The sequence below is a fragment of the Dipodomys merriami genome, unplaced genomic scaffold (genome assembly GCF_024711535.1).
Source record: "Dipodomys merriami isolate MVZ:Mamm:240054 unplaced genomic scaffold, mDipMer1.0.p SCAF_541, whole genome shotgun sequence".
NCBI classification, from domain to species: domain Eukaryota; kingdom Metazoa; phylum Chordata; class Mammalia; order Rodentia; family Heteromyidae; genus Dipodomys; species Dipodomys merriami.
This window is the reverse complement of record NW_027206115.1, coordinates 380,976-392,302: the sequence shown is the minus strand read 5'-3', so window position 1 is coordinate 392,302 and position 11,327 is coordinate 380,976. Positions and strand designations below refer to the sequence as shown.

The 11,327-nt window shown below is 44.2% G+C and overlaps 1 pseudogene; it reads left to right on the top strand.

Annotated features, from left to right (window-relative positions):
- Positions 1-654: 654 nt before the first annotated feature.
- On the top strand, positions 655-1,889 carry LOC138811633 (CCA tRNA nucleotidyltransferase 1, mitochondrial pseudogene; annotated as a pseudogene).
- Positions 1,890-11,327: the final 9,438 nt, after the last annotated feature.

Below are 11,327 nucleotides of genomic sequence, written 5' to 3'. Positions count from 1 at the left end.
TCTGAATGCTAAGATGCCTTGAAATAGTCTTTATCAGAATAATTAGTCCTGTTCCTCTAAGTTCAACCTCCACAAAGTCTCAGAGCAATGACAAAATACAGACCAGTTGTGTTGGTTATTGCTGTGATTATCTGGAGGTCTAGTTTGTTCTCTGGAGTCCTGCTCCACTCCTCCTTCCCCTAAAGTACCCCAAAGTCTGCCCTTCGGGAGGGATAGGAAAATGTACTTTTTTTACATGATGTTTGATGTGGGTGGGGCTTGAACTCAAGGCCTGGCCCTCTTGCTTGGCTGGGGTTGAGCCACCTCTAGACAAGGAGGTGAGCCTCTGGCACTTGATGAATAAAATCGCATCTCACCGCCACCTGCAGAGAAGTGTGGTGGGCATGCAGGGGAGTGTGCTGGGTGTGCAGGGAAGAGTGGTAGGTGCACAGAGATGTGTGGTGGAAGCGCAGGGAAGTGTGGTGGGTGCGCAGGGAAGTGTGCTGGGTGTGCAGAGAAGTGTGGTGTGCTTGTAGGGAAGTGTGGTGGGCGCAGAGGGATGTGTGGTGGGTGAGCAGGGAAGTGTGGTCGGTGTGCCCACGTGCCCACCTGGCAGATATGTGTGGCCACTTCTCCAGATGCAGAGGCTGCTGTTTCCTGGGCAGGCAGGACAGGATGCAGGCTGGAGAAAGCTCTGTCTTGAAATGGCAGTCTCCAGGATTCCAGTCCCTTTTCACGGGAGGATTGAAGAGTCTGATAGAATTATTTGTGAAAGAGAATCAAGAGCTGAGAACAGCAAGAGGAGCGGTGAGGGATCTGCCGAATGGGGTGAAACTTCAAGATGTCCATTTTGCCACCAAAACCCAAATGAGGGAGATGTTTCTGTCAGGTGGCATTCGGATGACCAACAAAGGAGAGAAGCAGGGAACCATCATGGCTATGCTTCGTGAGGGCAATTTTGAAATTACCACACTGAGGATAGATGTCACAAGAGACGGAAGACATGCCTAGGTAGAATTCAAAGCTGCCCGGCAGAAGGATGCCGAACACAGAGACCTCACTATAAACTCCATGTTTCTAGGCCTTGATGGTTATTGACTCGATTATTTTAGTGGCTATGAAGACTTTAAAAAAATAAGAAAGTTACGGTTTGTAGGACACACACATCAAAGAATACAAGAAGATTAACTTCGGATTTTAAGCTACTTCAGGTTTGATGGTAGAATTGTGGAAAAACTTGGTAAACATGATGCTGAGACTTTGGAAGCAATCGCAGAAAATGCAAAAGGCTTGGCTGGACTATCAGGAGAGTGCATTTGGGTAGAACTGAAAAAAAATTCTTTTTGGTAAATGTGTAAACGACTTATTTCACCTGATCTATGATCTTGATATGGCTCCTCATAAAGGTTTACCCACAATTGCAAGTTTATAAGAATATAGTGAAGTCAGTGAAAATGTTGATACTTGCTAAGCAAAGCGAAGGCCCATCTTGGCCTCACTGCGGAAAGTACAAGATGATGTCACAAAATGGGATTTGAGGTTGAAGATTTCACAAGAAGAGGAAAAACATTGGCTTATTTAGAGTTAAAAATAGGAAAGACTTAGTTACAGCATCAGATCATTCAAAACCATTGAAACCCTATCAAAACTTCATTGTAGATTCCAGAGAGCCAGATGGAAATGCCAGAGTATGTGAGCTGCTGAAGTACCAGGGTGAACGCAGTCTCCTCATGGAGATGTAGTAGTGGTCCCTGCACACTTCCCTATGAGCGGACCTGACATTAGAAAAGTTGGCATTTCTTCCAGGAAGGAAATTGGTGCTGTGTTACAGCAACTGCAAGTACAGTGGGAAAAAAAGTGGCTGCCAAATGGAAAAAGAGGAATTCCTAAGTTACATAAAGAAGACCTAGAATGAAGAGCTGGTTCTCAAAACGATAAGACTGGTCAACTTTGCCTGTCTATGAGATTTAAGAAGCTACAGCAGAGTTAAGAGAGAATCCATTAAGAAAAATCTTCTTGCTTTGTGAAACTATTTCAGGCACTGACTGAAATGGAGTCTACCACCTCTCAATCTGATTTTATCAAAGAATCCTAGAATGTTTTTGGTGTAGGTTCTGACTTAACTGTCTATTCTTTTCAAATAAAAAATGGTTTTACATAGGGAACAACTAGGATTGACCTTAAATGTAACTATTTTTCTGGGTGGTGTATTCCTGTAATCCTAGCTACTTGGGAGGTGGAGACATAAGGAACTTAGTTTGAGGCTAGTTGGCAGTTAGTGAAACCCTGTCTCAAAAGCAAAATATAAACAAAAGGCTGGGGTGTGATTCACGTAAAACAGCACAAATAAAAAAAAGAAAAAAAAAGATGCTTAATACTATGTGCATTGAAATAAATGGGTTACTTTGTACACTGATACATTTCATTCTTTACCTGAATTCCAAAATTAACTTGTACCTATAATTGTTGGTAAATCTATGTAAAACATCTATCAGTTATTTCCAGGGTGTCATTTATTCATAGTGGCTTTGTTCTAGCTATCTATGTTTTGGTATGGAGCTGTAATTTGTCTGTCATAAGGATTTCATATGTGTGTGTAACCTGGAGAAGTTAACTTGTAAAGACTTTGGTGTATTATTTTAGTAAAATATTACCTTTGGTTTTGGAAGGTGAGTGGGTTTATATCAGATTTTAATGAGATAGTGATAATACTGCTTTTATAAGGAAGCATAATTTATTTTCACTTATTAAAATAATACAACTTACACACACACACACTCACATAAAAACACACACACAGAAATAGGTCGTCCAAAGAGTGAACCAATGCAATAGTTATACTCACAAGATACTATGTTGGAAGTGAATTTTACAACATGGAGGGGCAGAGAAATAGGGGCATAAGGGGTAGCAAGAGAAAATGAGAGAAAAGGCTAACTATGTTCAACATGAATTGTACTCATTTCCATTCTTATGTAACTGTAACCCTCCTGTACATCACCATCACAATAAAAAATAATAAACATAGGCAGTCAAAAAATAGGATGTTCAATAAGCATCACCACATACATTATGCTGCATTTGATGTCATTGTCCCACAATTCTTCAGCTACAAAATCCTCTGTTGTGCTCGCTTTCATGTGTGTACCCCACTGATGACTAAAGCAAGCCTTGCTAAGTGGTATGTGACTGAATTTATAGGCACTAGAGGAAGCTGAAGTACAATTTTGACCATATGTGATTTTGTCTTAAGCACTAACTCTATTTAGATTCTAAAGTTAATCTATTTTATTAGTTTGATTTTAATGAGTTGCTGAGTTACGGATAACACCCTAGAAACGGCAAGGCAGAAAAACAACCTGCTTTGCTTCACTAGCTTTCAGTTATTCCTTTTTTTCATCAGTTTCAGAGAACAGATTTGAGCAACTTACACCCAATTACTCTACAGCAGACACCCCTTCTGATGTATGGTTGCCTTGCAGTTGAGTGTTTGCTCGTCAGGAATCCGGAAGTAGCTCAAATCTATTGCAGCTACCATCCCTGCACTTGGGCCTGAGGAGGGAACCATGGAAATGGGAAGTTAAAAACTATACTCTGAGAGTATCCTAATCCTGCCACTTGCTGAACTTGCACCAATGGGGAGCCAGAAAGTTGGACGATGAATGCAAAGGCCCCCAACACTTCATTTCCCTTGCCTCCAGTGGTGGCATTATAAACAAACTCTCTTGTATATGGCAAAACTTTCCACTTCAGAGATCCACATATTGTGCAGTAGGCCTCCTTCATATATGAAGACTGGGAAGGAGAAGTGGCAAAAAGTCAACATAAATCAATGATAGTGTCCTTTGCTCAAGTCTTTTATATTCAATGGTGCCCAAAGCGCCAAGGACAATGTTTTTAGAGCTCCACAAATTGTACTATTCCAAAACTTCAGTGTCTGGCTTTCTAGCTTCAATACTCATAAGTTAGCACGTGAGACTCTATAGCCTATCAACCATTCACTATTCAGGGAAAGGTAAAGGAGGGGCCTAGTTCAGAGACAGTATCCAGGCAAAAAGGCCACACAGTGCAAATGAACAACTAAAGGGAAACTGATGTTGGGCCAGGATGTCACCTTAGGCTGGACACTGGAACCACAGGAAAGAAAAATACCCAAGGAAACCCTGATGCACACAGAATGACTCACAGTAAGTTCTATCCTAGGACAAACACGTGGAGGCTAAAGCTCCCATAGATTTATGTATCCTACTTTGAGGAGAAGTCAGTAAGTCTACCCTGGGAGACTAAAACGTTTTCTAAGGTACCAGTGCCTAGGTAAATTCACCATACTGCAATTTATTTCTTCTCTTCATGGTCAAATTAAAAGGCACAGTTAGCCCTGTGTAGCTATCTTTAAGGAGAGCCCGGAGGATTCCTGTTGGACTGGCTGCTTCTTGCTCTCATCATCAGCAGAGGGCTGAAAGCAACCATATATAGAAGCAGTCACTGAGAAAACAAGTTTGAAGCCACAGCCAGTGTTTCCCCAGCAGGCCTGAGCCTGAGATCCTAGTCTGAGCAGTAGGCAATCCTAGCTGAGGCGCATCAATGACCATAGAATTGTAATGCCCACCCAAGGGAGGTCCAAACCTGCTTCACATATCGTTTTAGCATGATGGTTCATAAAAACCTAGGCGAATCCTTACAACAACAGCAGCTTATGCTGTGGGAATCACTTGCTATTTCAGCTATACAAAGCTATGCAATGGGAGCACAATGAGTACAGGTCAACCCAGGTGGAAAAGGGCAGGAGACTCTATCTAGACTGAAGAAACCAGGCACAGTGATGCCCACTTGTCATCCCAGGGAGAACAGATATCATAGCGGAGCAGGAACATAGTTCTGAAGTCAGCCTAGTGAGGTAGCAAGAGTCAAGATGATCAGTGTCAGCCAGTGGCTCAGATCTGTGCCAATGGCTCAGGCTTGTAATCACAGCTAATCAAGTGTCAGAGATCTGAAGATCACCAAGTGAAGCTAGGCCAGGCAAGAAAGCCTATGAGACTATTAGCTCCAAAAAAGCCAAAAATGAAACAATGGCTGAAGTGGTAGAGTGCTGGCCTTGAACACAAAAAGTCTTAGGGATAGCTTCTAAGTGCTGAGTTCAAACCCCAGGACAGGCACAAAAATAAATAAATAAATAAATGACTGAAAAATATGATCAGTGTCATAAAGTGCTAGAAGCAGGGATCACCAGGAGAATTCTTCCCTATAAAGGATGATGTTCTCAGCTCAAATTCAGTACTGCCATTAAGAAAAAAATCACCTGTCCCTGTTCTCCAGTTCGAATGCTGAAGTTATTGAGTAATTTTGTGTGATCACTCCCTTGACACACTCAGCTCATGGAGGGCAGGGATCATTCTTGGTTATAGTGCCACTCCAGGGTCTAAAATCAGTTGTTTCATATAAAAAGCATATTTGATCTATTTATTTTGTGACCAGTCACTACAAAACTTAGTGTCCTGAAACAACCATAACTTCACAACTTCTTATTGGGTCTGCAATTCAGTCAATGATTTGCTGGGAACATTGTTAGGTTGTTCAGTTAGGCTGCAAGATCCTACAAAACTCATCGAATGTAGGGCATTTAAAAGCACCTCCACATCATCTACTTCCCTCCAGTAATCTCTAACCAGTTCCTTTATACCCTGTTCATTAGTAGGCAAGAGTCAACAGGAAGAAAATACTCATTTTAAGCTGCAGTCAAAACTGAGCAGCATAGCTTTCATCAGTTTCTTCTGGTCATGAGAAATCTCAAAATTAACTGAGATTCAAAGAAAGAATGAACTCCACTTCCTTGTGAAAAGAGAAACAGACTTATGCATGAAAGAATAATTATGACAATGACATAGACAACTACAACGCACTCCGGCAATTTTTCACATCTCTATTTCTTGTGAGGACCCGAGATGACACTGGTTGCATCGTGGGAAGTGTGTACTCATCTTTAACATATCATTGATGCTGTGTCCTGGGAAGCATGTACTCATCTTTAACATATAATTGATGCTATGTCATTAACCCAGAAGTAACTGCCAGCAGTGTCCCAAACAAGAGGATACATTTTAATTTTTAATCTTCTACTAAGTTTGAGTAGTAAATTAAAAAAGAGCACATTGGGCACTGTGGGCTCACAAGGCTAATCTTAGCAACTCAATAGGCTAAGATCTGAAAATTGCAGCTCAAAGTCAGCGTAGATAAGTCCTCAAGACTCTTCTTGTCAATTAAGTACTGAAGTGTGGCAGTGGTCAAGTGGCAGAGAGTTAGCCTTTAGGAAAGCACCCAGGCCATGATTTGTAGCCCGAGAACATACACCAGAAAGAGAGAGAGATAGAGACAGACACAGACAGACAGAGACAGAGACACAGACTCAGACACAGACACAGAGACACAGACAGACAGCCAGAGATAGGTACCACAGGCTCTCAATAGTAGGCATAGCTACTCAGGAGGCTAAGATCTGAAGACTGCAATAGAAGCCAGACCTGATAGGAAAGTCAGTGACACTCTTACCTCTATCCACTAAAAAGCCACAAGGGATGCAATATAAGCCCAGGAACAGCACACAAGGTCAAGCCTACAGACCAGCACACATGCACACACACACACAAAGAGAGTAAATTAATTTTAATACTGTATTTGATTCACTGAATATGCGACTTGAACAATCCATAAGTGAAAAATTGAGATATTTGGCATTCTCATTATACACATTCTACAATTGTGTGTTATTATTCTGCAATATATTTCAGAAGATTCTTGTAATTTTTCTACTACAGGAATCCTCCATTTATCTTGGTATCACTATTTCTTTTTTCCAAGTTGTCAGGTTTATCAACATTTTCCTTTTAACAGTTTGTACTATTTTTTTCAGCTCACTGTACTAGCATTATGTCGGATTAAAATTTAAGAAAAGAATTTGTTACTGGTGCACAATATTTGAAATGCGTGAATGCACCAACATACAAGGTTAAATGATGAAATAACTCAGTTGAGGGGGAAAAACACAAATTTTCTCCTCAATAATATTAAAAAATTATGAAAAATATGCCATAAATCAGCATAAGAATGTATCACAAACAGCAGAACGTTAATAGAGATGTGACTTATAAAGTATCACTAAGACAATATGCTAAGTGAAAACTATGCCATCACTTCCCATCTTTTTCATTCATGGAAAGAATTTAGTCATTGTAAAAAACATCACCTGGGACACTTCACTAGCAACCAATATACTTTCCTAAAGATTGGCCACCTCTCAGGATTGGCTGCTCTGTTACTGTTACCCTTCCCATCTGCCATAGTAACAAGAACCGAGAAAATGCCACCCAACTGCCATGTCCTGCAAAAGGACAGGAGTCGACTTTTCTAGGCAGTGGCTGCCAAGTCTTTAGATGGTGATGATATCAAATGCATCATCTGCCTGTGGCTTATAGAAGACAGGGAGGCAGGACTCTTCACCCCTGTCTGTGGGCTCTTGCTGGGGCTGGATGGCAGGCAGCAGCAGTACAGGAGGCTCTGCAGTGGGGCTCTCCAGGGGCCCAGGCGCCCCAGCCTCTCCAGGGACAGGCTTCAAGTTTTCTTGAAGATGCACATCTTCACAGACTTGCTGCTCCTCCCTGACCTCCGTCTTCAGGGGGACTGAGAGGTGTGAGGGGGCGTCAGCAGCAGGGGCCTGGGCACCTGCCAGCATCATGTCCTGGCACTTTGTGCTCTCCCCTGTAAGGTGCAGCAACAGCTCCTTCAGCTCCTTCCTCTTCCTCCTCTTCTCCTGGGACAGCTGGCTCACACACTTGTCTTTCTCCTGACACAGCTTCTCCAGGACTTCTAGCTGTTCTTTGTACAGCACGATGGTCTCTTCCATGGTGGTCAGGTGTTGGGTCCGCTGGCTGCAGCGATGGTGGAGGTCGTCCACATGATTCTGGGGGTGCCCTTTGCCAGCCAAGTCTTCAGGGAAGCAGATGTGCAGCTGCTTCTTGGGAGCCTGTGTGTCCTACTTCCTCTTGCCGAAAAGCCTGTGGATGCAACGCTGGGGGAAGGTGTCCTGGCTCTCCAGCTTTCTCTGGCACTGGGCTGCCAGCTCACTCAGGCACCTGCAGCAGGCCTGCTGCTCCTGCAGCTGCCGCCTCATCATCACCTTCCTGCCTTCTGCGATGGACAGTGCGTCCATGTAAAAATCCTACATGCTGTGTGGGTTGTCTACATCCTCTGGGACAGTCACATCATCGTGAGTCGCCTCCTCACCCTTGTCGTCTTATTGGCTCAGGCCTTCATTTTCCCTGGGGAAAGCCAGGGCGCTCAGCTGGGCCCGCAGCTGCGCATTCTCCTGTCTTGTTGCTTCCAAGCAATTCAGAGTGTCCTGTAACTTCTCCCTTTCCACCTGGGCCTGCAACTTGTTCTGCACCTGCTCCTGCTTCAGCTGGTCCATCAGATGGTCCATCAGGTGCTGCTGCAGAGCCTCCTTCTCTGACATCAGCTGCTGGTTAGTGGCCCTGTGCTGTTTGCAGGAGGCGCTCAGCTCCTGCACCTGGGCCAGGTACTTGTCATGCATCTCCTGCAGATCCTCAGCTGCTTGGCAATTGAACGCAGCCACGTCTTTTCCGTCTTTGAATTCCTCCTCCAGGTCATCCAGGTTCGCCTGCAGGATTGTCTTCTCCTGCTGCTCTGTGTGCACGATGCTGGCAAGCTCCCCCTTCTCATCTCTCAGCCTCTGCAAGGCATCCTGGAGCTGGCCCAGCTCTTCTTCAGGTGGCAGTTGTGCACCAGCGTGTGTTTCAAGGTCTCCTGTTCCTTCTCCATCATCTCCAGGATCTTGTGCCGGTCCTTGGCATGCTGTGCACATTCCTCAGCCTTCTTTTCCAGTATCCACAGCCGCTGCTGCTGCTCCAGGTTCTGGAGACTGAGGCTCAGGTTCTCCTCCACCTGGAGGTGAAGTTGCTCTTCCAGGGTCTTGAGCTCCTTCTGCAACTGCAGGGTGTACGCCTGCAGGTGCTGCTCAGCCTGAGCTGGCCCTGCAGGTGGCTGTGGGGGCCACAGCTCTGACAGCTGCTCTCTCAGCTCCACCAGCTTGCTCTCCAACTCCAACACCTGCCTCACCCCTTGCTCTTTCCCCTCTCTCAGCTGGCTCACCTGCTCTAGCAGCTGCTGGACTTTCTCCTTCTCCATGGAGCTCTACAGCCTCAGGTCCTCCTCAAAGATGTCTCTCTCCTCCTTTAATCTTGCCACCCACTCCTTCATGTTGTTGAGTTGGCTTTCCAACTATGCCAGCTCCACTAGTTCCTCTTGGAACTTGTGGATTTGCATTTTCATGTCGGCCTTCTCTTTCTGGAGCATTTCCAGCCTCTCCTGCAGCTCAGCGTTCTCATCCTCCACGTCTTCAATACTGATGGTCTTTTTCTGGAGCTGCAGCTTCACGCAATTCAGGGCTTTCATGAGCTCTATGTTGTTGTTCTCAGTTTCATTCTGCGTGGTATTGACTGCAGACAATGTTGTTTCTAGTTCTGTTACACGCTGCTGTGCAGTCTGCAGACAGCTGGTAAGACCCTCCTGCTCCAGTGCTCTTTCATAGGCTTCTTGCTGCTTGTGGGCCAGGGCAGATTGTAAGCCTGATTTTTCACTAATCAGCATCTGTATCGATTGCTTGTGCTTCTCCAGCTCTGCTTTCAGGGCGTCATGCCCACAGGCCATCTTCTCCTTGTCTTTTCCCTGTTGATCCTGCAGCTCTTTCATTTCCTTTTTTAGTTGTTGGATCTCAATGCAGAGCTGCTGCTTTTGTATTGTGCTGGAGTCCAGGGCAAGCACCAGATATTGGTTGTGTCTCTCCAGGTCCTTGGTGTTATTGGGACCTGTGACACTCTGGACCCTGGCAGCTGTGATAGTGCCCAGTGGAGAGGGGGCTCTGGGTCTGCGTGGTCTTGGGCCGTACCCTTGAGTAAAGGACATCCCCAGCGGTCTTTGTCTTGGGGTTACCTCCCTCTTTCATTTTTATATTCTTGGATTCTCAAGGTCTAGCAGGACCATTCCTCTGCTGGTATTCTTGCAGTAGTTTCCTTCCTGCAGCTACTTTTTTTTCTCTTTTTTTTCTCAGACATACCAGCACTGGAACGGCGAAGGTGGGGGGGCCACATTCCCAGGCTGTCTAAAATCAACTCTGTTTTATCACTAGTAGCTCTTTCTACCTCCAACTATTTCTTCAAAATCACCTCCTCACCACTCATTCATGGCCATGTCCTTGCTGGCAAATACTCTATCACTTGAGCCACACTCACAACCTTGTATATGCATGTGTCTGGGTTGTACTATTTACATATCATGTTGGTGCTCCAGGCTAGATTCAGAGTATGATCCTTCTATCTATGGCTTTCTATGTTGCTGGGATTATATGCTACCACACACCCAACAAATTTTTAGTGTATCTAAGCCTCCATTTTTAATCTATGAAATTAAGAAAATAATTCCTCTCTTATAGGACTTTAAACAACATGTAAAACAATGACACAAGGTAAGAGCATCACAAGTTGTGAGAGGCAGTCAAAAAAGCATACATATGCATGCGATATATTTGTATGTGTGTGTGATGTATCGTGTTATCTTCTTGGATGATTAAAAGATTCCTAGATGGTTTCTATGCTTCTGCAATTTTTCAAACAAGGTCATTAATTGAAAAAATTATATTGAATTATTGTGTATTTTAATTTCAGAAAAAACATAAGAAAATGCAAATGGCAAGCTGGACACTGGTGGCTCATGCCTGTAATCCTAGCAACTTTTGTCTGTCGCCGGGCTTGAACTTTGGGCCTGGGCACTGTCCCTCAGTTCTTCAGCTCAAGGCGAGCATTCTACCAATTCAGCCACAGTGCCACTTCCGGTTTTCTAGTGGTTTATTGGAGATCAGAGTCTCAAAAACTTTCCTGCCCGTGCTGGCTTTGAACCATGATCATCAGATCTCAGCCTCCTGAGAAGCTACTATTACTGCTGTGAACCACCTGAGTCAGGCTTTCCATGAGACTCTTACTTCCAATAAACCACCAGAAAACCAGAAGTGGAGCTGTGGCTCACACGATGGAGCAGTAGCCTTGAGCTGAAGAGCTGAGGGACAGTGCCCAAGCCCAGAGTTCAAGCCCCACCACCTACAGAATAAAATTATGAAAAAAGGCATTATTAGAAAGAAAAGAAAGCAGCTGGCCCAGAGACATCATATACTGAGTGTCCTGTGGTGTTGATCTCCTGAGAGTAACAAAAATTTATTTGCAAGTGGTCTAGGCTAACAGAGCCCAGGTAGTGTACCTTTCTGAATGTTAATGTTGTAAAATATA